At 49.6% G+C, this 25,927-nt stretch overlaps 1 protein-coding gene and 1 pseudogene across 1 annotated transcript in view; both read right to left on the bottom strand.

Annotated features, from left to right (window-relative positions):
* The window catches only part of LOC147700971 (transmembrane protease serine 5-like), a 257,795-nt gene that overhangs the window by 195,591 nt on the left and 36,277 nt on the right, over positions 1 to 25,927 (bottom strand). The gene's annotated exons all lie outside the window — the stretch shown is intronic.
* LOC147700972 (uncharacterized) lies at positions 18,492 to 20,356 on the bottom strand (annotated as a pseudogene).

Genomic DNA, 25,927 nt, shown 5'->3' with positions numbered 1-25,927 from the left:
TGGAACAAACTGTGGACTCAGGAAAGCACTATACCTGTGTCGATGTTCCAAGATTACTTTAATTAAGTCGGTACCTAGGCCTCTCCATTTATTCATGAGTAGCTCTATTAATATATCAGGTAGGGGACCAGGATCAGAGTGTTGGCTTTTATACAATATAAGGAGGTGCTGTATCATGTACATACCAGCTAATCGCTGTTCGTCTGGAGAAAGACTCAAAAAGGTTTGTGCTATTGCGTCATCATTATATTTATCGGAATTGTCAGCCCATTGTACTGCTGACCTGGCTAATTCTTGTTCATCCATGGAATCGAGTACATAGTACCCCATTCGTTCTTGAAGTATTTTATCGGTAGCCTGAAACAAATGTTCAGGAGTCCTCGGATTTGACATGGCAGCGTGAAAAAGTCTCTTGCTTTCTGGGCGTATCGTTTTATTAAAGGATCTACCCTTTCCTACATATGCTATCGTTCCTTTATCTTCTGGCTCCTCCTCCTCTGAGGATTTACTTGCATCTGAATCTGCTTCCCTTTCAGCTTTCTCTTTTTCATGGAATACTACTACTTCTTTACGGATTTTCCTCCACATAGAATCCATACATTTTTGTTTATCATGTTTTCCGTCTGAAATATTCTGACTCCATGTAGTTAGTACCTTCATCTCTTCTTTATTTACACCAGGCCGGTCTCGTTCTCTTATGAAACAGTTTATGAGGAATCTTAATAGTAGGATCTGAATGTCTACTTTCTGATGCGCCATGGCCTCCTGAATACATTCCTGACCCTCCGCCGTCTGAACAAAATGATATATCCTGTCTAGATTTTCTATCATTCCTGGAAACAGAACTAAAAAATCTGCAGCACGTCTTATGCGTATTGATGCTAATAACATGCAACCATCTTTGCCTGGTATGGGGTCGTATCTACAGTATGTGATAAGTTCTTTCGCCTTTTCACTTGTAATCGGTTTCGGAGTACGTTGCATTGCTAAGTCTCTAGTGTTTAATCGATGTGCTGGTGGCGGGGTATGGTAACCTCCTGATGCACCTCCTGAAGCGGAGGCTTGAGCAGGATCTGTCGGTAGGGCCGTGTCAGGCCCGAAAGGATTAAGCTGATTAATAGGGGGTGCAGGAAGTGGTGGAAGATTATTAGGGGGTTGATGATCAGCGGGTGGTATACGTGCAGGCGGAACATTGGTATATTCGGGAGCTACGTCGTCTAAATAGGAAGAAAGGAAAATGTCTGCTGAGGTCCTGTGACGTAATTTAGTCGGGAGCAATGGAGGGGGCAGGTTTTTCGGTATTTCCGGGGTTGCCTTGGGCAGGCCCTCGGCCAGGACCGGATACAGTCCTGTCATAATGGCATTACTCTTTCTGTCGTGTTGTTCTATTCTGACTCGTTCCCCTTCTTCTAGTAATTCTTTTTCTTTGGCTTTTTCAGAATCCTCTTTACTTTTCTCTGCCTTTCTGAGCGCTTTCTCTGTTCGTCTATGTGATTCTTTACGCCACAATTCAATGGCATCTTTCTGTGACTGTCTGGCTTTCTTTTTCCATAATGCTTCCTCTACTCTCATGATGCACTCGGCATCCCATGTCCCCGTAGCGGGCCATCTCTGATTCTCTGCTAAATCTTTGGTGTAGTCCACCCACAAGTCAAGGTATAATACGGCATCTAGGCCGTGTTTATGGTACATAAAATATCCGGGAGTGTCCCTGGGTGGGATGGGAACAGCTTCCTCGAGTATCCCTTTTCTAGTTCCTATCTGTCTTAGTTTGGAGAATAAAGGCATTTTGAACCTGGCTACTTGATACTTACTCGGACTTGAACACAGTTAATACAATAAACACAGTAATGAAGATCGAACAATCACTCATACCACGACATTAAAACACATTTAAACATTTTGAAAACGAACAACAATAACTAGAATAAAACTAGATAACTGCATACTGGATATACTGCTAAACAGTACAGATACACCGCTAAAACAGTGCAGACCGGGTCTGTGTACCCAAACCCGTCTTGACCGGACACAAATTAATGCACCCGTCTAGATGCGTCCCCAGCAACGGTACTCACCGGGAAGCACGGAACGGAAGGCCTCGGAAACTCGACACTGGACTGGACTGGACTCGTGACGTAGGTACTTCGGAACTGGTGGGCCTCTAGACACCTCGGACCTTGCTCTCTCGGCTGGGCTCTGGTCGGGATCCTCCGCACTCCTCACCGCCTCGTCTGGGTGTCGATCGCAGTCTCAGTCACCTCCGTTGGCTGGAAGGAGATACAGGAAATCCTGCGGGTACGCGTAATTGTCCGTCGCGGCTGTGGCAGGGGGCTAGGCCTGCAACGCACCACCGGCGGGTAAGGTGGGGGAGGGGTCCCTGTTCGGGCGCCAATTATGTGGTAAATAAAAATTACCTATGCGGAATTTATGTGGTAAAGTTCAATAAAATAGCTCAATCCAAAATGAAAGGCAGAGTCCGTGGTATCTGAGTTTTATAAGGGTTTTATTCCATATAATGGAATTGATTCGAACCAGGTATCATGTTCCATCACCACGAGGGTTCAGGAAGGGATAGACAATGCTTTATTAACAGGTTACAATATATATAGTAAATGCATTTTAATGGTGATGGATGCAGAAGGCGTAACAGCTGAGAGAAGAGAGATAAGAACACATGTACGTAACAGAAGGCGTGCACGAGGGCGTACACGGAGGTGTGTGCTAGACAACGTCACATGAAAGTGTCACAGGTAGGTGGATCCATAGAGGAATCCTGCAGTGTCAGCAGAAATACATGGCAGAGATGCGCGCGCAGCAGCATGACGTGTGATTGACGTGGAACTGGAGGGCGAAGGGGACTTGACATTTAGCTCTTCATGAGGAGACAGAAGTCTGTCGTGTCAGAATAACCTAATCCCAAATCATATCTAATATCTTGTGTTTGAGGAACTGTGTTATCTAGAAGGAAAGGTCTCTCGGACAGAGGCTATTCTATACTGACTGCTAATGCGTGCATAAGCGTCTATGTGTCTACATGTAGTACGGGGGCCCTGGGCCTACCATGGTAACAGGAGCAGTGAATTACTTGCATGGAGACAGTAAGGCCGGGCCCTTTGCTCTGCAGCTGGGAGGATGTTTACCTGAACTACTAGACAGGAATGTATTTTTGAGGAGCGGAGCAGATAACTTGAAGGCTGAATACAGTCTTGGCAGGCAAGAAGGCCGAGCCGGGCACCGCTCGCCGCACAGGGAGTAAGGCAAGGGTCATGGAAGCAGCAGGCTGCGGCTTTCAGAGGCAGAAGGCAGAAAGGACTCGATGGCAGAAATCAGGGCCTAGCTCACCAGAGCCAGGAAAACGTGAAAGTGCATCATGTAAAGACAGTGGCAAGGCATACTTAGGAACTGAATATCCGACCCATTCATGGTGGATCTGAAAGAGGACATGTTAACGTTGGACGCAAATGTATTTGCGTCTTCATAGCTGGTTGCGGAGGGAACATACATGTACTTGAAGCACGTACATGGAGCCGTTGGGGTCTACGATAGGGGACACAATTGACCATAAAAATTCATATTACCTCAGTGGGAGACATACAGAGGGAGACTATTTGCCCATTTTTATTTCAAAACTTTCTTCTGGGGGAGAAACCCCCCTCCCCTAAACCCCCCTTATGTGGTTCGGGCTCGCTACACTGCCTTACTGTGTCACAAAATGATGCATCTCTAAAAAGTGTGTCACCAACATGACATTTTTGGAAAGCTGTGCTGTAGAGTCTGCCTGTGAGTAGTAAGTGCATACTTAACTAGCCTGTTCCATGTGTCAGATAGTCTCGGTTTATCCTCTACGAGGCTGCGCAAGTTCCCCGGGTCGGACACCTCCTCCAGCCTTGCCATCTCCACCTCTGTATCACGGAGCTTCTGTTCTAGTTCAGTTTTAACTCCTCCAATGTGGGAGATGAATTCCCCTCTCAGGACCGCCTCATAGGCTTCCCATTCTGCAGCCCTGGTTTGTGGTGCGTCCCTGTCAGCCTCAAGGAAATAGGAAGTAAGGTCTCATACATGTGCGACAAATGGAGGGCTGGACAGTGTCTCAAGTTTCAGTCTCCACAAAGGGAACTTCTGTATCGCCCTCGTTTGCTTCTTCGTTAGCACTACAGGTGAGTGCTCAGAAAGGAAGCTGTGTAAATATGCAAACGTACCAACTCACATCAAACAAGTCCACGTTCTTATAATATAGTCAATTCTACTGTTTGTGTTATGTGTGGGTGAGTGACACGAGAACGCTCTATCTGTTGTAGTTTTCAATCGCCAGATTTCTACCCTTCCCATCTCAGCTTAAATCTGCTTCAGAGCAGCAATCGCTCCAGGCTTCATCCCCTCCTCAGGGTGGTGTCAATCCCAATGTCCATAGAGTGAGCAATTAAAGTTTGCCACCCAAATAAATAGTGTGTGTATATGTGGGGCTACCAGATGAATAATTTCTCAGAATCAACCAATCTTTGTTGAAATTCACATTTAGGATAGAAACATTCTACCTTGGGTCCAGTCTGGCATGCCACCGCCTGCCCAGATTCTAAGATTAGGATATCATTCAGGTATGCAAAAGAGGCTCTCCAAGAGTCAGGAGAGTCTGGTGTAGGGAGCAGTGTTTACCTACCATCTGATAAGTGCTGGACTCAGGGTATGGGCGACGATACCAAGTGTAACACTGATGCCAACTGTTAAAGGTGCCATGGACTAGGAAAGCATTAATGCGCCAAACCCTGGATACTAGACCAAGATACGGGGCAAGAGCAGGCACACACCTGGGTCTCCTTACCCTGCTTGGCTCGTGGCAGTTGGTGCCAGTCCTATATCAGGGAAAGAGATAAATGAGCTGGAAGATGCCAAAACATCCCAAAGAGAGTACACCATTGGTAGTTAAAGCACTGCGTATATATTCATCCACTAGCCAGTGCATTAATGAACAGAAAATCATGTTACATACCACTCAAAACAAGCATTAAAAGACTGGATATGTGTAGAAAAGTTCTATGCTCAATTTCACCCTTCTGCACCACAAAGAGTGAGAGGTGAACCTATGACAGATCTACAGGATAATCATTGTCAAATATAATTTAGTCAACTACGCCGGCTACTCAGCAGGCATCTGTGAAGCCTTGACTGCACCGGCTAGACAGCGAGCATCTGTGAAGTCTTAACTGCACCGGCTAGACAGCGGGCATCTGTAAAGCCTCAACTGCACCAGCTAGACAGCGGGCATCTGTAAAGCTCCAACTGCACCAGCTAGACTCTAGGAATCTTTAAAGCCTTAACTGCACCAGCTAGCCAGCTGGCATTTGAGAAAGAGCAAATGCCCTGCTGAACAGCGGGCACCAGTAATGTCTCAGCTCTACTTGCTGGATGTCGGTCAGGGGTGAAGATCCAACCCCACGCTTTTGGTAGCGGGCACTGGTGACGTGTGCTAAACTGTGCTTTTAATGGGTCGGTACTCACCGTTACTGAGTACCGGCACTACCTTGATTTTTCACTCTGAGTACCGGCACTTCTCTACTGCCCTGGAGAGTACCGGTACTCATAAAAATGTAGTCTCATTGGCTGTGCTGGTGAGCACTAGCAGGACTGCACCAGCTAGACAGCGGGCATATGTGAGGCCTTAACTGCACCAGCTAGACAGGGGGCATCTGTGAAGCCTTAATTGCACCAACTAGACAGAGGGCATCTATAAAGCCTTGACTGCACCGACCAGACAGCGGGCATCTGTGAACCATTAACTGCACCAGCTAGACAGCAGGCATCTGTGAAGCCTTAACTGTACCAGCTGGACAGCGGGCATCTGGGAAGCCTTAACTGCACCAGCTAGACAGAGGGCATCTATTAAGCCTTAACTGCACAGACCAGACAGCGGGCATCTGTGAAGCCTTAACTGCACCAGCTAGACAGCGGGAATCTGTGAAGTCTTAACTGTACCAGCTTGACAGCAGGAATCTGTGAAGCCTTAACTGCACCAACTAGACAGAGGGCATCTATTAAGCCTTGAATGCACCGAACAGACGAGGGCATCTATTAAGCCTTAACTGCAGAGGCCAGACAGCGGGCATCTGTGAAGCCTTAACTGCACCAGCCAGATAGTGGGCATCTGTGAAGCCTTAACTATATCAGCTGAACAGCGGGCATCTGTGAAGCCTGTACCAGCTAGACAGAGGGCATCTATTAAGCCTTGACTGCACCGACCAGACAGCGGGTATCTGTGAAGCCTTAACTGCACCGGCTAGACAGCAGGCATCTATAAAGTCTATGCTGTGCCAACGAGACAGAGGGCATCTGTGAAGTCTTAACTGCACCGGCTAGACAGCGGGCATTTGTGAAGCCTTGACTGTGCCGACTAGACAGCGGGCATTTGTGAAGCCTTGACTGTGCCGGTTAGACAGCGGGCATTTGTGAAGCCCCAACTGCACCAGCTAGACTGTAGGAATCTTTAAAGCCTTACCTGCACCAGCTAGCCAGCTGGCATTTGGGAAAGAGCAAATGCCCTGCTGAACAGCGGGCACTAGTAATGTCTCAGCTCTACTTGCTGGATGCCGGTCAGGGGCGAAGATCCAACCCCACGCTTTCGGTAGCGGGCACTGGTGACGTGTGCTAAGCAGTGCTTTTAATGGGCCGTTACTCACCGGTACTGAGTACCGGCACTACTTTGATTTATCACTCTGAGTACCGGCCCTTCTGTACTGCCCTGAAGAGTACTGGTACTCATAAAAAGGTAGGCTCATTGGCTGTGCTGGTGAGCAGGAGGGGAACGCGTCTCTGTAAGGCACCGCTTCTGTAGCCCCGATCTGAGCCCCAGCTGAGCTATTCAGTAGGGCTCACCTGCATACTGCCGGTGCTCACCATCACCCTGTCGTTCTCAGAGCAGGGTCCGTTCAGGCCCTTTGCTGTCAATCACAGTCACACTATCCTGTGCATTCCAGCAAGCACAGGAATCATGTCAGTGCCCTGGCATTGGCCATCAGGCTACGGCCAGTCCGGCCCTGGTGGCAATTTAAAAAGCCATGGTAGGTGAAGAGTATAGCATGGCTTTTATCATACCCAAGTCTTTTGTGTGTCTGCTATGTTTGTGTGTTTGCCTGCATTTGTATGCCTGGTTTGTAAGAAAAAAGTGAAAGAAAGAAGGAGAGAATCAAGACATTCTCAGGAGGTATTTTTATGAAAATGTGTGGCACTTTGTACATGTTTGCTCTGTGACAAAGATTCATAAATAACGTAAAAGGGAGGGTGAGTGAGTGGATTATTGAGTGGATGGATGAGTGAGCAAGGGTGGATGTATAGATGGGTGGATGATGAATAGATGGATGGATGAGTGAAAACATGCATGGGTGAAAGAGGGTGGATGATTGGATAAAAGGGTGGATGATGGGTGGATACGTGAAAGATTGGATGGATGAATGAAAGGTAGGGAGGATGGATGAAAAGGTGGATGATGGATGAGTGAAAGGAGGGATTGAGTGAAAGGGTGGATGGAATAAAGTAGTAAAAGTGTTGATGGATGGATGAGTGAAAGGATTGATGGATTAGGGAAAGGGTGGATAAAGAGCTGGATGAGTAAAAGGATGAATGGATATGTTTGAAGATGGATTGATGGATGGATGGATGGATGGATAGGTTTGGATATGAAGGGTGGATAGACGGAGTGGTGAAAATCTGAATGCTTGATGAAAGACTGAATAGACAATAGAATGTAAAGGTTAAATGGTGGACATCAGCAGGAAAATATTAGGATGAAAGGATGAATGGATAGATTGATGGAAGAGACAAGAGATGTCATCTGGGGAAGGTCATGATGAGTTGCTTCATTTGCTTGGTGCCATAAGAGCTTTGGTGCGACATGGGGGTATTTCAGTTTCTTCCTACCAGCATGCGCAATAATATATAGTATTATGCCAAATAGCAATTAACAGTATGACGTTAAGAAGGTGCAACTATTGCAAAAAAAGGAAATGTTAACATATTATCACATTTCTCTTTTATTTTGTGTAATGAGTTAGCCTGCTTTGTTTATACAAACACATTTCTCATGTGTTTTGATGTGTGCTGCAACTAATATAGAAGTTGTAAGTATCTTGTCTTGCCCTTGGCCCCGCCCCTCACTACACCTCCAGCTCATTTTAATGAGTACCTGCACTTATATTTTCCCATTTAAAGCACTGGTGCTAAGTGAAGGGCATCGGTGCCACCATGGTGCCAGTGGTATCACATCAAGACAATGCTTTGGAAACCTGATCGAATGCCCTCCTCGGTGCACACATGGCGCTCGAATCTTGCCAAGGGCACTCTTGGATACGATATTTGCTGCTTTCAGCTGTTTCTATTACGCGGCTCTGTTAGACCTCAAACACCGGTCCGGAGCGCCGGAAGTGGGGAGGGCGGGTCCAGCCATCAGTCTGCCACTTTCATGCCTCTTCTGCCCCTTTCACCATACACCACTGTGATAAGACCCCAACATCGGCTGGTTGTGCCAACAGACACCAAAAAGTACAAAGTTTTTGCTTGGTGGCTCACATATTTAATTTGCATATTTTTTTTAAATATTCAGAGATGTGTGAAAAATAAAAACTGAGTAAAGTTTAAAGCGTTCAGTTTCATCTTCTGCAAATAAAATTGAGAAGATTGCATGAATATTTTTAGCACTCAACTGTAATGTTCCTTTCTTCCCCCACAGGTACACGCTGAGCCAGGGTGAGGTAAATAACTCAGGTTTATTGGATCGTACAAAGTAATACAGAGCTTAGGGCGCCGAGCGTCTAACTACCTCCAGCTCCGGTCGCCAACTGCCGTTTTCCTATGTTCGCGCCTTTCTGCTCACGTATCTGCGCATGCGCGCCTATCCGCTCCAGTCTATGGCGTGACGCGTCATCGCGTATACGCTCATAGACTAGAGCGCATACCACATATCTCCCCCCTTTAATATAAACAAAATGTAACATTCCCCCCAACAGGTTGAGTGTCCCCCAGCCGTGAGTATGAGTCTATGTGGGGCACCTCGGGAGGTGGCACCACAAGCTAGTGTCCATCCATCACAAAGTCTCTATAACGAGAGGGCACTGTAACTGCCCTTCCGCTGCGGGTGTGTCTTACCGGCATGTTCTCTCCCACTTCTGTCTCTCCTTGGGACCTCCCCACTTCTCTCAAATCCGCTCTCTGCTCTGCATTCGCCGGCGTGCCATCTCCATCGATAGGCACTGCTCCCTGGACATCCACTTCATTGTCCTCACCTACACCTTCCCCGCGGTCTTCTGTGCCGTGCCCCGATGGGGGTCTTGCTTCCTGGTAGTCCATCCGTCTCTCACCCTCTTCAGCCTTGGGCCAGACTATTATTTTATTGACTCTGGCCATGCGGTCTTGTGACCAAACCTTTCCGTGACTGAGAAGAGCCGCCCTGCCTCGTACCTCCTTAACTTGTAGGGGCCGGCTGAACTTGCTTTCACCTTTCTTTTGTAGGGTAGGGAGTTTGACCCTGACCCATTCCCCTTCTTCCAGCACCGTTTCCTTTGTGCTGCGTCGCTTGTCATAGTGTGCTGCGTAGATCTTCTGGGCCTTCTCCAGATTGTGCTGCACCACCGCTGGGGACCACTTGCTGGTGATGGTCTTCTCCCTCCATGCTACGTTGTCCCGGGTGAAGGGATGCCGTCCTCTTAGCACTTGGAACGGACTGTACCCCACTACAGAGGGCGTGATCCGGTAGGCCCATAGCATGCTCATTACTTCCACTTCCCAGTCCTTTCCTTGTGATATGGCTGCCTGAATGGAGCCCATGAGCACCCGGTTGAACCTTTCGACCTGGCCGTTGCATGCCGGATGGTAAACGGCTGTGTGTTTCACCTCGATCCCGTTCCTCTTCATATATCGACCCCACTTGTCCGATATAAATTGCGGTCCATTGTCACTGAGAATGGATTTGGGTATCCCCTCTCGTAGGAACACCGAGGTCAGGAATCTCAAAATCGTGTCAGTGTCCATCGACTCTTGTATGTCCACTTCAGGCCATTTGGAATACTTGTCTATTATCACGCATATGTATTTATTCACACCTCTACTGTCCAGGACGGGCCCCAGAATGTCTATTGCCACATCTTCCCAGGGGCCTTGCGGGGTGTCAAACTTCCCCAATGCTGGTCTGAGTGGGCGGAGCACCTTGTCCGCTCCTTGGCACTGCCCACACTCCCGCACTTGTCTCTCTATGTGGGCGTCCATTCCTGGCCACCAATACATCTGCTTGACCAGCGCCTTGGTTTTCACAATGCCCAAATGTCCTTCATGTAGTAACTTCAACAGCCTGGGTATCAGTGTCACTGGGGGCACCACTCTTTCACCTCTGTACAAGAATATTCCCGAATCGCTCAGGGACAATTCCTCTCTCATCTCATAGAATCGTCGCACTCCCTCCGTGAGCTTCTTTTTGTCCGGCCACCCCGACGTGAGGTGTCTCCTTACTTCCACCTTCTCCTCATCTAGCTCGTAGGCAGCCTCCCATTCCTGTGCACTAATCGACATCTCGTGATCCTCCATGCTAGCCACCATCTCCTCTTTGTCCGGGGCCTCCTTCGGCGCTTCCTCCATCGCAGCTGCCCGGCTGAGGTAATCAGCCACCTTGTTTTGCGTACCTGGAAGATATTCTACGTCGTAGGTGTAATCCAGCAACTTCAAAGTCATTTTAGCGATTCTTGGGGTCGCGGTGTCATGGCCCGAGGACGTTAACACTTTGATGAGTGGCTTGTGATCCGTTTGGAGCTTGAATCTCGTGCCCCATATAAACTGCCGAAACTTGTTCAAGGCCCACGTGACCGCCAGCATCTCCTTTTCTATTACGCTGTATCTTTGTTCCGTTGGGGATAGCGCTCGGGACGCAAAACTGATTGTTTCCTTGGAACCATCCTCCCTTTCCTGCGCCAAGACAGCCCCCAAGCCCTTGTCGCTTGCGTCTGTCGTCACTATGGTCTTGCCGGTGGGGACGTACCCTTGCAGTGGAATAGCGTGGCTGATGTAGTCTTTTATTGTCTCAAATTCAGATTGAGCCTCTGCGTCCCATTCGAATTTTGCATTGTTTCTGATTAGTTGTCTCATCCTGTAGGTTCTGGTGGCAAAACGTCTGACAAACTTGCTGTAATACTCGGCCATTCCAAGGAATGACCGCACTTCCTCCTTGGTTGCTGGGGCTTTGGCGTCCCTTATTGCCTTCACATTTTGTTCCTTCGGCGAGATGCCGTGTGTTCCTATCTCGTGCCCTAAGTAGGTCACCGAGTGAGTCCCAATTCTACATTTGCTCCATTCCGCCGTTAAGCCTTTTCCTTGCAACACTCCTAGCACTCGATGCAGTTTCTTATCGTGCTCTCCTTTGTCGGAGCCCATCACTAAGATGTCATCTTGAAAATACTGCACTCCCGAGATGTCCTTAAACAACCTATGCATCAACTTCTGGAAAACGGCCGCAGCAGATGCCAAGCCAAAGGGCATCCTCCGGAATTGGTAGCACCCGAAGGGCGTTATGAAGGATGTGTACTTCCTACTTGACGGATGCAGTTCTGTTTGGTAATATGCTGACGTGAGGTCTATAGTGGAGAAGTGGGTGATGCCCTTTGTTCTCGCCAGCATCTCCTCGATCCTGGGGAGAGGGAATCTCTCCACGATGAGGTTTTTGTTGAGCTCTCTGAGGTCCACGCAGAGCCGGACCTTGCCATTCGGTTTCTTGACCACCACCAAGGGCGATAGCCATTCCGCACTGTCCACTGGCTCAATGATGCCTTGTTCTTCCAACTTCAGCAGTTCCTGTTGCACTGCATCACTCGTGGATATGGGTATGTTCCGGACCTTATGAACGACTGGTACTGCCCCTTCCTTAAGGACCATTTTATGTACGAATTTGTCCAGTTTGCCGACCGTGCCTTCAAAGACCTTGGGGTATGCCGCCTTCCAGTCTTCATCTTTCGAGAGGGGCCATTCATCCGTTAACAGTATCTGCTCTTTCCCGCCTGGATTGAGTATGATGCCGAGATCTCCAGCGTCACTCCATCCCAGCACCGATGGGCCCTTCTCCGCTACGTATAGGGTGCACGTGGCCGACTGTCCTCTGAATTCGAACACGAAGTCCCGGCACCCCACCAGGGGGATGGAATTCTCTGTATACGAGATGGGTCTGATTCCGGCGGCATTAGGTCGGGCCCCACAACCGGTGCGAAGTCCTCTTCCCATATCGATCTTTGCACGATGGTCCAGGGAGACCCTGAATCGACGGCCACATGTACCTTCACGCCCCCGATGAGCATGTCCGTGCGGGGCTTATCTCTTCGCTTCCCTGCTACATCCAGCACCTGGTCCTCTATGCACAGCACCAAATCATCTTCTTCCGGGTCCTCTTCCTCACTCAAGTTTGCTGTGGTCGAGTCGATACACTTAACAGTGGACTTCGACCCTTTCTTCCGACACACCTTTTCGAAATGGCCGGTCATACCACAGAACGAGCACCTGGCGCGGAACGCGGGACAACGCCTGTCCTGAGCCGCGTGCGCTGCTCTGCCGCATCTGTAACACGCAAATTTGTTCCCAGGGCTGGAGCGGGCCGTCTGTTTTCCAGACCCTCTAGTGTCCTTCCTCTGGTCTCCATAAGTGCTTTTGGACTTGCTGGACTGTGGTGCCTCATCAATCTTGTTAATCATCTGTCTCGGCCCACTTTCCCTTTTTGCCGCGTCTGCGCCTCGCTTAGACATTTCTGCCTTCTTGACCATCGCCACCACTTCTTTAAGGGATGTCTCATTCATCGCCCATAACTTGTCCTGGACCGCTCTGCTGATGGTGTGCATCACGATTTGGTCTTTAATGTATTCATCCTGCAGATTCCCATACCGACACGTGATAGCCAGGCGTCGGAGTGCCGCCACATAGTCATCAATGGATTCTCCCGCCTCTTGTTTTCTCTGTTGGAAATTATAGCGGTCTATAGAGACACAAACTGCTGGGCGGTAATGGCTGTCCAAGTCGTCCAGTGCATTCATAAAGACATCTGTCTCCGCTGCACCCCTCTCCTTGGGTACCAGATTCTTAAACACCCTCACCCCTTCTGGGCCTAAGTTGTGGAGCAACAGTCTCTTTTTTCTTTCCGGCGTGTATTCCCCTTCACTTTCATCTCCGAGAGCCTCAATGTAATTGAGAAAGTATTCTTTCCAGTCTTCCCATTTTAATTGGGGTTCTCCCGGTCTGGGTAGGAAAGGGACGGGTGCCATCAGGGCTGAAGCTTGATTTGCCATTCTGACTTCGCCTCTAGGGTCTCCCTCCTGGGCCCTTCGTTGGGTAGGCTCACCGGATGCTCCTGCGCTCTCTGCCGTGTCGCCCTGGCCCCTGGGACTACCTGGGGTGTTGTCCCTCGCACTTTGCGCGGTCTGCTCAATCTTCCCCCCGTCCTCTAGCTTGGGGGTGTCTCCCTTGGTTGCCAGGTTGCTGGCTGAGGGCTCCTGGTGTCTTGGGCAGCACTAACCTGACTTATAAGGTTGGTGTTTGGGTCTGTACCGTGCTGCTGCGCTGCTGCCACGCCCTTTGCTCTTCCTTGTGGGTGTCCTGCCTTGCTGGCTCGTGTGAGTGGGTTGTAGGGGGTGCTTGCTGTCGTCCACTGCGCCTGGTGGTGTTCGGATGCCAGCCTCGTCGCCACTGTAATGTTCCTTTCTTCCCCCACAGGTACACGCTGAGCCAGGGTGAGGTAAATAACTCAGGTTTATTGGATCGTACAAAGTAATACAGAGCTTAGGGCGCCGAGCGTCTAACTACCTCCAGCTCCGGTCGCCAACTGCCGTTTTCCTATGTTCGCGCCTTTCTGCTCACGTATCTGCGCATGCGCGCCTATCCGCTCCAGTCTATGGCGTGACGCGTCATCGCGTATACGCTCATAGACTAGAGCGCATACCACATCAACTTTAAAGATTTTCTGATCTTCTGCAGATTTTGACATGTTGCCCAAGATTAAGCCTGCCTCTCGACATGTAGCTACCTGTATTTCTACTGCGTGCACGGATGACGTCCTCTCTGTTGGTTACCTGTATGTCCGTGTGCTCAATATCATTTTAACTGTGTTCAATACAGGCTGCATTTTTCGTGGTATACGTTCATAGGTGCCCCAAGTCTGATTTTTGCAAGGGTGCCCGAGTACTTCTATGCCTGTGTGTGCACGCGTGTATCCGTATATCTCTCGTGCTTTGAGCAGAGGTAAGTATATTTCTGTTAGTCTTTGTATGTGATACATGTATGTCTTTGGGTGTGCGTGCTTGAATGTCTGTTGGTTTATGAGCACGGATGTCTATAAGAGTATTAGTAAGCGTGTGCTTGTTTATCTGTATGTCTCTGGTTCATTGATTAGAGGCAAGTATATTCCTGTTGGTTTTGTATGTGATAGATGTATGTCTATGGGGGTGCATGCTTGAATGTCTGTGGGTTTATGTGCATGGTTGTCTATGAGTGTGTTAGCGCGTGTGTGTGTGCATGCCTACCTCTCGGTATGTATCTAGGTCTTTGAATAGAGGTAAGTATATTTTGTAAGTGCTTCGTGTATGTCTTTGGGTGTGCGTGCTTGAATGTCTGTTGGTTTATGAGCACGGATGTCTATAAGAGTATTAGTAAGCGTGTGCTTGTTTATCTGTATGTCTCTGGTTCATTGATTAGAGGTAAGTATATTTCTGTTAGTCTTTGTATGTGATAAATGTATGTCTATGGGTGTGGGTGCTTGAATGTCTGTTGGTTTATATGCATGGTTGTCTAGGAGTGTGTTAGCGTGTGTGTGTGCATGTCCCTCTCTGTATGTCTCAGAGAGAGAAAGAGACAGAGCGATACAGAGGGGAAGTAGAGAGAGAGCGATAGAGAGATAGAGAGTGGAGAGAGACTTGAGAGAGAGAGAGAGAGAGAGAGAGAGAGCGCCAGAGAGAGAGAGAGAGAGAGAGGAGAGAGGGACAGAGAGAGAGAGAGAGAGTGACAGAGAGATGACAGAAAGAGAGAGTGAGTGTTCGAGAGAGAGAGATGACAGAAACACAAAGAGAGAAAGAAATAGAGAGAGAGAGCGACAGAGAGGGAGTGAAGAGAGAGAGAGAGTGACAGAGAGAGAAAGAGAGAGATAGAGATGGAGAGAGATTGAGAGAGAGAGTGAGATGGAGAGAGAGAAAGAGATGACAGAGACACAAAGAGAGAGAGACAGAGAGAGAGAGACAGAGAGAGAGAGAGAGCGACAGAGAGGGAGTGGAGAGAGAGAGAGAGAGAGAGAGAGAGTGACATAGAGAGAAAGAGAGAGAGATAGAGATGGAGAGAGAGAGTGAGATGGAGAGAGACACATGGAGCAATAGAGCGACAAAGAGAGATGGAGAGAGAGAGAGAAAGAGAAAGAAAAAAGAAAGAAAGAGCGAGCGAGAGAGAGACAGAGAGAGGAGAAAGCCGGAGAGATGGAGAGAGATAGAAAGAGAGCAACAGAGAGAGAGGTTGAGACAGGGAGATGGAGAGAGCAACAGAGCAAGAGAGCGCGACAGAAAGAGAGAGATGGAGAGAGACAAAGAAGGGGGAGAGAGAGAGATGGATGGAGAGATAGAGAGAGATGGTGAGAGAGAGAGCGACAGAGAGAAAGAGATTGAGAGAGGAAGAGTGACAGGTAGAGATGGAGACGAAAGAGAGGGAGGGAGACATAGAGAGAGAAAGAATGGGGAGAGAGAGAAAGAATGGGGAGAGAGAGAAAGGGAGAGCGAGAGAGAGAGATGGAGAGAGAAAGCGACAGTGAGAGAGAGAGAGAGAGAGAGAGAGATGGGGAGAGGTGGAGGGAGAGGGGGAGATAGAGTGACAGAGAGAGATTGAGAGAGAGAGATTGAGAGAGAGAGATGGAAGAGAGAGAGAGAGAGAGATGGAAGAGAGAGAGAGAGATGGGAGCGAGAGAGAAAGAGAGAAAGAAAGAAAGAAAGAAAGAAAGAAAGAAAGAAAGAAAGAAAGAAAGAAAGAAAGAAAGAAAGAAAGAAAGAGAGAGAGAGAGATTGAGTGAGAGAGAGAGAGAGAGAGAGAGAGAGAGAGAGAGATCCAGAGAGAGGAAGAGATTAAGTGACAGAGAGATGGAAAGAGTGATGGATAGAGAGCGAGAGAGAGAGAGATGGAGAGAAAGAGAGTGATGGAGAGACCGAGATGTAGAGAGAGAGAAAGAGAGAGGGAGAGAGCAACAGAGAGAGAGAGGGAGAGAGAGCAACAGAGAGAGTGTGAGCGAGAGAGAGGGATGGAGCGAGAGAGAGCGACAGAAAGAAAGAGAGAGGGATAGAGACAGAGAGAGTGAGAGATGGATGGAGACAGAGAGCGACAGAGAGAGAGAGATGGAGAGAGGAAGAGAGAGAGAGAGTGACAGGGAGAGAGAGATGGAGAGAGAGGGGGAGAGTGATGGGCAGAGAGAGATGTGTGGAGAGAGAGGGAGAGATAGAGAGAGCAACAGAGAGAGAAAGAGATTGAGAGATGAAGAGAGAAAGATGGAGAGAGATAGAGAGAGAGAGAGAGTAAGAGAGAGAGAGAGAGAGAGAGAGAGAGAGAGGGAGAGAGAGAGAGAGAGAGAGAGTGTGTGTGTGAGGGACCACGCTACTCCAGCCAGAAGTCCCTCCTGCAGGAAGGCGCTGGTTTTTCAGCCATGCCTCACCACCCGGTGTACGTGCAGAAGAACACTCATCTTCACCTTTACACACCTGGAACACTGCCAGCGAATTATCACTGTATGAAAGGTGCTTGGAGGGGCACGGCCAGCTCTAGGGCGAGGGAGCACCTCCCAAATATCACCAGCGCTGAGGCAAGGTGCGCCTTGCTGCAGACTACTGACCCTGCCCCAGCCCTACTGGCAGAGGTACTGTGCTGTCTAAAATGTCCTGGTTTCCTTACAAGCTGTGCCACCTTTTAAGGTCCGGTTTGGCAGCGCCGCGATCACCAGGCGTAATGTGATCAACATAAACAAGCATTTACAATGCAACGGTCTCGCCTTTGCAAAAGTTAGAGCTATTGGCATTGTAAATGACATTTTTATTTATGTGTTGGTTTTGAAAACAGATAAATAAATGGCATTGTCATTTACAATGCCAATAGCTTAATCTCTTGCAAATGCGAGACCTATTGCATTTGCACCCACACACACACACACAGACACACACACAGAGCCCCCCACACACACACAGAGCCCCCCACACACACAGAACCACACACACACAGAGCCCTCCCACACACACACAGAGCCACACACACACACACACAGAGCCACACAGACACACACACAGCCACACACACACACACAGAGCCACACACACACAGACACACACACAGAGCCACACACGCACAGACACACACACAGAGCCACACACGCACACAGAGCCACACACACACACACAGAGCCACACACGCACACAGAGCCACACACCCACAGAGCCACACACACACAGCCACACACACACAGAGCCACACACACACAGAGCCACACACACACACACACAGAGCCACACACACACACAGAGCCACACACACACACAGAGCCACACACACACAGAGCCACACACCCACACACAGAGCCACACACCCACACACAGAGCCACACACACACACACAGAGCCACGCTCCTGTCTGATGTGAGGCGGCTCGGGCTTGAATTGCCCGAGCCAGCCTCCGTAAGGAATCGAATGTTCGCGTGCCTGCAGAGTGTTGGCATTAGCTGAACAATTTCACAAAGAGACCTCTTTAATTTAGGTCCTCTGAGTGTGGGTTTTAGTTTCCTTAACGCTCACTGAGACCTCTGCCGACGGGAGGTATAGCCCCTAAAAGGAAACCGATCAAATAATGTGCGCGTCTTAAAAACACTTTTTGCTATAGAGCTGATGCGGTCAGGAGGAGGGTTGTTGGCGACAGAGGAATAGCCGCATAATTAAGATGACTGGTGTCAGAACGATAATTTTAGCGAGATGACAAGAAGTTCTGCCTCAACAGAGGAGAAGCGCAGATGCAAATGCGTATTGTGAGTGTGTGGAGCGGGAGCTTCAAGGACATGAACAGATGAAAGTTTTGGTTCTGAGCGCCAGCATAGTCCGGGCCATCCTTGGTGCAGTGTCTGGAAAGTGGTGGCACCCCTCCCCCGCATCCTGCCCAATGAACACAGCACGTCCCCCCAACATCACATTTGTTTACTCTGGTGGGGGGGCTGACCGGGGCTCGGGTGGAGGTGGTCACCCACTTACCGTTCACGTCCGCAGCAGCAGTTCCTTCATCTCACGGGCAGGGGGCGGCCGCACACAGGACTGTCGGTTCGGCAAACGAGCTAACAGGAAGGCATGTAAGATGTCTGAACGCCTCAGCAGTTCCACCCATGATGTAGTGTGCTGTGCAGTGCAGTGCTCAGTGCCATCTCTCCCACATCTGAAAGCCATTAAGCCAAGCAGCAACACTCCCGCCTCCCCTAGTTCCCGCCTGGCTTACATTTTGAGATGTCTAGATGGGAGAATCCTGTGATGTTCGTTCCGCAGTGACACCAGGCACAGCTCCAGGAGTGAATCAAAACACATGAATCCGCGACTCCCTACAGAGCGTGTCTCGAGCTCCTGTCTAATGTGAGGCGGCTCTGGCAAGTAGTGTAACTACACCAAACTTATGACGGTTGATGCAAAGAACATGCATTCATCATCAGGGTGTGCTAGCATGAGCAATACATGCCTAAGTCCTCCAGGAAAGGGAACACTTGGACTCATTTGACATGGGACATGCCCTCTGGACCTTTCAGCATTTTGGGTGTAGGACGTCTCTGGTCTTGGGGTACACAGCTTCTCTGGGCTCCTCTGGTAGATGGCATGGGTGTGGAAACCACAGCTGACTCTGCATGGGTCTCTCTGCTATTCGTGCACTCTGTGACTCCTGGATTTTCCGCATCCTTCGGGGTCAGGACCCCGACTGTGTCCCGAGAGGCGCCACTGGCCGTCTCCGAACAGGGGGCATTAGGAGGCTTATCAAAGTACTCCGAGTTGAGGGCTGAGAGTTTTCTGGATGTTTCTGGGAGGGGGCACCGGGCCTCTCGTGGCACTTACTAGGGGATAGCCAGGTTTTCCCTGGATTCTCTGGGGAGATACATGGCCCCTCTTTGTTTTCCCGGAAGGGGATAGAGTTCCAATTATACTTTGAGTAGGGGATGCCTGAAGTCTCAAGCCCCACCTCAAAGGGGACACAATGCATTTCAAGGCTCTCCTGGTGGGTGACACCGGGCCCCTCTGGGGTATCCTGGTAGGAGATACTGGACCTCTCAGACCTCTCCGGACTGGAGACACCAAGACTCTCAGCGTTTTCGTCGAAAGGGACATTCACCCGTGGAACCTCTGGCTTCCAGCAGAAAGGTACATCGGTGTCTTCCGGACAGGGGAAATTGTGGCTCTTACGGCTCTTCTGGGAGAAGGGACTGCTCCTCTTAAGGCATCCCAGGCCGGGGACGTGGAGCCTCTCCGACGTGGGGACACCAAGCAGCTTCGGAATCCCTGGACAGGGGTGGCACACCTCCTTAGAGAGGGTGGCAACGGGCCCTGTTGTAAAGGAGATTCCAAGTACTTTGGCATCAACGGCAGGCAGTGTCTTTGAACAGTCCTTTTCTGTGACCGGAACGCCTGCATTTTCGGGGCAGACTACGTATGCGGGTTTGAGTAAAGATGGTTCAATAAGTCCCTAAGTGCCAAGGGCGCAGTACTCTTCAGTGACGGGACAACGGCAACCGGGCCTATTTATGTCAAGGGGCCTCTCTGCGGAGGGAAAACCATCACAATGCCTCTCAAGCGAGGGCTCAACGAGTGTCACATGGAGGTAGCAGGGGCCGAGTGTCTTCTCAGTAGAAATGCATTCGTGTCTGGACTGCTCAGTGGCTGAGCAACAAAGCAACAAAGTATGGACTTATCGTTGGTAGCCCCACAGGAGAAGGAGCCCCACAGGAGATGTAAAAGGGCCTCTCAGTGATGGCCGGGGTGCAGCTAAATCTCCTTGAAGCAAGGAAATGGGAACTACTCTTAGCAGCAGGCTGATAGGAACGCTTGGTGATTAAGGAGGGGGCGCACGGCCTTTCTACGGTAGCACAGGGACCGGAGAGGTCCCTACAGGAGTGGTCACAGTGCCTCTCAGGTGAAGGCTCTCTTGACCGAGCGCAGCAAGGTTTCTCCGCATTGCCATTTATTTCAGAGGACCTGTCAGTTAAAGCGGGGCAAAGGTCCCCAGCTCTCAACCCCTTCGTTCGCCAGTAAACAACTTTGATCCAAAGGCAAAAGAGAGTTAAAGCAAGAAGCAGCGTCCAGATCGGCACATAGAGCATCCCGAGCAGTTATACGGAAGTATAGCGGAAGGGACAAGCTGTTCCGGGAGGAAATAACGAGCTGAGAAAAAAGTTCCGGCGTCAGAGAAAACCGCTCGCCATGACACAGACTTTTGTCTTTGAGCCCCGTCCCTTTCAGACTGGGCGCCCTGACTTCCTGCTGGGGTAAAAGGTTCCTTATCTTCTTTATGGGGCCATCTGGACCCATAAAGAAGATAAGAACCATTTTACTTCAGCAGTAAGTCAAGGAACCCAATCTGAAAAGGACGGGGCTTAAAGAAAAAGAAGAACGTCCCTAGGACCTCTTCTCCAATGGCTAGCCACCGTTTAGGAGGCCAGCCAATGGAGAAGAGGGGCAGGGCTTAACCCTCGCTAGTGAAGTTCTCCTAAAAACATAAAATCTCGCTAGCTCGACTGCGCATGTGCGCAGTACACCACGCAAGACCTAAATAGAGCTTTCAGGAGTGCTACTGAGAGGGGCTTTGGCTCCGCCCACACGTTGGTAGCGAGGGGCATACGTTTTGACTGGGCAAAAGTTCTGAAGCATGCCACAACTAGTGAGAGGGCAATTTAAAACCCTGTTTGGGTTTCCCAGTGAGGGTGGAATCCCATTCAGATGACCTCCTCTTCCCCTCTGTGTGTATTATATTATCAATTACATCAGAGAAGAAGCCTCATTAGACCCCGGGAACAAGACGGGGAAGTGCTGCATAGCCCCACACCCTGAGACTTTAATGGATCCAGGGACACCATCCCCTGGGTCAAATACAATTAAACAAGCATTGAAAATGCAATAGGTCTCGCCTTTGATTAAGTTAAAGCCATTTGCATTGCTAATGCAGGGCTCGAGTCGGGGGTCCGCGCGAGTGGACGGCTTCCCCCCACTCTTTTCAAAGGGTGGACGCCGTCCCCCCTGCCAAGAAGCTGGGCCCCACAGAAATATGCTGAACGTGTCCCGGTGTCATTTCAGACACCGGGACACGTTCAGCACGTGAAGTCACGAGGTCATTTGCATACTATCAGTCCCCCCATTTCTTTTTATAGGACTTGTGCCCTGTGCTAATGGTATTGTATAGCAAAGCAAATGGCTTTAACTTAATGAAAGGCGAGACCTATTGCATTTCTAATGCTTGTTTCATTTTTGTTTTGTTCCATTCTCTATTATCATTTCTCAATTTGCTTTCTCTTGTCTTTTTCTTCTTCTGTTATATCCGTCTTTTTTGTCCTTCCCTCCTTCTTTCCCTCTTTCTTTCTTCCCTTGTTTCTTTCTCACTCTTTTTTCTCTTGTTCTTTCTCATTCTCTTTTTCTTTCTCTTTCTTTGAATCTTTTTTCTTTGCTTCTTTCTTCCTTTATCAGTGTATCTCTATTTCTTGTTCTGTTTGTCATCCTTTCTTTCACTTTCTATATCCTTGGTAGCAAAGTCTGGCAATGCTGCCTCCTGCAGCTCTCCTTCTGGTACTGCTGCACGCGGACCTCCCTGGCGATGGGTGACAGATGTCATGCCTGGTGTGTAGCATCCTCTGAGAGTTGATAGGGGTGTGCCCCAGGTGTGAGAGTGGTGCCCTCTGCTGCTCTCCTGGAAGTGGTGGCACACTGGATCTGGGGCACGTGTTGTTACATGTGGAGGCACTCTTGTGTGGGGATTCATGTCTGGCGAGGGTATGTGGGGGGCACTGGCAGGGCTGGAGAGGGGGGTCCTATGGAAATGGGAGGGGTGGGGGGTAGTGTTGCCCACTATAGACAGGTGCAGGTGATCATGGCTGGGGAGGGAGGGCACGCACCCCCATCACTCCCCCACTGGAAGCCCAGAGTAGGAGGGTGCAAACTCTCGAGGCCCCTTTACCACTCAACAGGTGACCGTAGGAATAGGCATGTTCAGAGGAGAGGGGGCACACTGTAGAGGGTCTCGCGCGGGCTCCCATGTACCCCAGCATAGGTACCACGACTAGGGAGTGCAGTGGTAGGGGGCACAGAAGAAATATGTTGGTACGGCCCACGTAGGAGTGCAAGGGTAGTGGCATAGGGGGAGTGCAGAGGGATGGGACACAAGGTAAATGTGGAGGCAGGGAGTGAGGAGGCAGGGGCAGAGGGGGGTGCCCCTGCCTCCGCACTCCCTGTGGAGGTACGGGGCAAGGAGGAGTGTGGGGGTAGGGGTAGAATGGAGGTACGGGCACAGAGGGGTGCGGAGGTACAGGTGAGCACGGAGGTATGTGGCACAGGGGAAATATGGAGGAACGGGTGAGGAGTGGGCATCTAGATACACAGGTAAAATGTGGAGGTACAGGGCATGGTGGAGTGCGGAGGTATGAGACACAATAGGATACAGAGGTATTGGACACAGAAGGGCACGGAGGTATGGGGCACAGGGAAGTGAGGCGGTAGAGACACAGGGGAGTGCGGAAGTATAGAGACAGGGGAGTGCGGAGGTATAAACACAGGAGAGTGCGGAGGTGTAGACACAAGGGAGTGCGGAGGTATAAACACAGTGGAGTGTGGAGGTATAGACCCAGGGGAGTGCGGAGGTATAGACACAGGGAAGCTTGGAGGTATAAACACAGGGGAGTGCGGAGGTATAGACACAGGGGAGTGCGGAGGTATAGACACAGGGGAGTGCGGAGGTATAGACACAGGGGAGTGCAGAGGTATAGACACAGCAGGGAGTGCGGAGGTACATGGGCGTCCGCAGGGGGGGGCCAAGGAGGGGCGCTTGCCCCCCCCTGGAGCGCCCCTCCTGCCCATGCTTTTACGGACGCCTTTTGTCCATAATACCGGGCCCTGCAGGGAGCAGAGCTGTTCCCTGCCAGAGGCCTAAACTCCCTGATGGGGCGCCTCGCACTCCTCCTCGCAGCCCCTCTGGCCTATTGTCATTGTGTCTGTGGCTGATTATCACACACAGAATGACAATGGCCGGTTTGAGCTGCGCGCCACAAGCACGAGTGGTTAGGTGTGGACACCAAGACCTCCTTTTAACACTCTGTAGCATGAGAGCAAGAGGTCTTCTGAATGAAGTTCTGGGGGGAATCGATGCATTATGGCTCAGTAAGATGGTTGAGCTCAACCATACTATAAATCATTTATAAGTTCACTTTGAATGCTATTTCTCATCCCTTTACAAAAAGCTTTGAATAAGTTATTTGGTTAAGTGGACACCTGAACTTTAGCATGATTGTACTGTCTACTGTCATGCATGGTATGATTACTTCTTAAGCTGACCCACCTGTTGCAGCAAATGCAAGGAGGAGGAGCAGGCCATGTAAAATGTGGCTTTAAGTGGGGGAGACTACAGAATTTAATCCATTGCTCTTAGCTATTGACGAGGCTTGATCTAAATCTGTTCAGAGCAGCAGCAAAACACCCGTCGTCGACTCATGTTAGTTTCTCTTCATATATTGGCTGTCGTATTTGACTGGTGAATTAACATGAGCCTAATCAGCATACAGTATTGTATTGTAGCATTTATATAGTGCACTCTTTTGAGGGGCCAAAGAACATTATAAGAAGGGTAGAAAGCTACACTGTTGAATAGTACATGGTTGTCATAGTGCTGTCCGAAAAGCGTTTTGGTGTCACTCTTCTCTTCACTTTGGTTGCACTGCCTGGCAGTGTGATGGAGGATGCGGTGTGAAAGATGGGCATCGAAAATATCATTATAATCAGCTGTTAGTTATAATTTTCTCTGCAAGTTCAGTGCAAAGTCTTCTTGTTTCTGTTATGCTTTCAGTTACTGACTGCAGCCATTGGGCCAACCACGCTGTAAAGTTTTGAGCCTGGGATGAGACCAGGTAGTTGAAACAAGACAGGGGAAAGAGGTAGACGAAAGAAGAAAAGGTGACCCTAGATATCAATGGTACTAATTTTATGGATCTCAGAAGGATTAAAGGCTGAGTGGACCTACCAGGGTTTGAACCTGTGGCCATGAGTCAAACTTAGGCCCCCACGGTGGACACATTAGTCAACTAAGCCACCAGTCTCATATTATACTTGAATGGTTTTAGGAGGAAAGTGTTAGCGCTTCTTGAGGGTCTCCCACCACATGATACCTATCGCAAAAGCTTGAATTTTTTTTGTGTCGCTCTCCTTTGTGTCATTTGTCTGTGAATCATGCGATTATTTATGTTGCGTATTCTTACTTGATGTAGATATTGGGTTTTTGACCTTCCTTCCACCCTTTTGTAAAGCGCTCTGATAACCTTCGGGTTCTTGTTCGCGCTATATAAAACTTTATTAATAAAAATTATCCTCCCAAGTCAAAAATGGAGGTTGCAGCATAGCCCGGATTTCAGATCTCACTAAAACATACACAGACTCGTGTCAATAACATATCTATCTGCCAGTATGCACCCTGTCATGTCTGGCAGGACGTCCCGACCCTGTGTTTCACTGCCTTATAACCCTCTGTACCCCACACCTCGCGCTCAATGCCTTATATCCCTCTGTACCCCACACCTTGGGCTCACTGCCTTATATCCCTCTGTACCCCACACCTTGGGCTCACTGCCTTATATCCCTCTGTACCCCACACTTTTCACTCACTGCCTTATATCCCTCTGTACCCCACACCTCACGCTCACTGCCTTATATCGCTCTGTACCCCACACCTCGCGCCCACTCCCACAAGATATCCCTCTGTACCCCACACCTCGCACTCACTCCCACAAGATATCCCTCTGTACCCCACACCTCGCACTCACTGCCACAAGATATTCCCCTGTACCCCGCACCTTGCGCTCACTGCCACAAGATATCCCGCTGTACCACACACCTCGCGCTCACTGCCACAACATATCCCTCTGTACCCCACACCTTGCGCTCACTGCCATAAGATATACCTCTATACCCCACACCTCGCGCTCACTGCCACAAGATATCCCTCTGTGCCCCACACCTCGCACTCACTGCCACAATATACCCCTCTGTACCCCACACCTTGCACACACTGCCTGATAGATCACTTTACCCTGACATTCATCTTCTACGTGTTCTCTCCCCTTCCATTCTTTCTACCTCTGTTCACCCCCTTACTTCTTAGTACCTTACTCCTTTCTCAATACCTCTACTTCTTTTCCTCTTCAGTAACAGCTCTCTGACACATCTCTGCACTTCCTTTATATCAACGCACCCCTCTACCTCACCTGTTGACCTCAGTCTTTATTATTCCCTCTTCCTCAGCTGTCTATACCTGTCTCTGACACACCTCTCCCTCTGTACCTGGCCCTCTCTCATTCTATGGCTGCGTTATTCTCCCCTCTCCATCTTTGATTTACCTATCTCTGCACCTGAATCTTTTTTTTCCACACCTCACTTCTTTGTCTACCCTTCACCCCTCGCAACCCTTCTGTTTGCCTCACTACGGTCTTTATCCGATCCACCTTTCAGGGCCTATTCCCATTTCGCCTCCCTCCCTCACAGCGCTCTCCTAGCATGCATCTGTTTTTCCCCTCACCACCGTGCCTGCCTCTACCTCTCCTTACCTTTCTAACCAGCCTAACTTTCTACCTTCCTGTTATTCCTGGTAGTGAACCTTTCATTTCACGCCTCCGGTTGTATTACCTACGCATTCAAATTGAGTA

The sequence above is a fragment of the Lissotriton vulgaris genome, chromosome 7, assembly GCF_964263255.1.
Source record: "Lissotriton vulgaris chromosome 7, aLisVul1.2, whole genome shotgun sequence".
Lineage (NCBI taxonomy): Eukaryota > Metazoa > Chordata > Amphibia > Caudata > Salamandridae > Lissotriton > Lissotriton vulgaris.
Note: the sequence above shows the minus strand (reverse complement) of the source record. Positions and strands in the feature narration are given on the sequence as shown.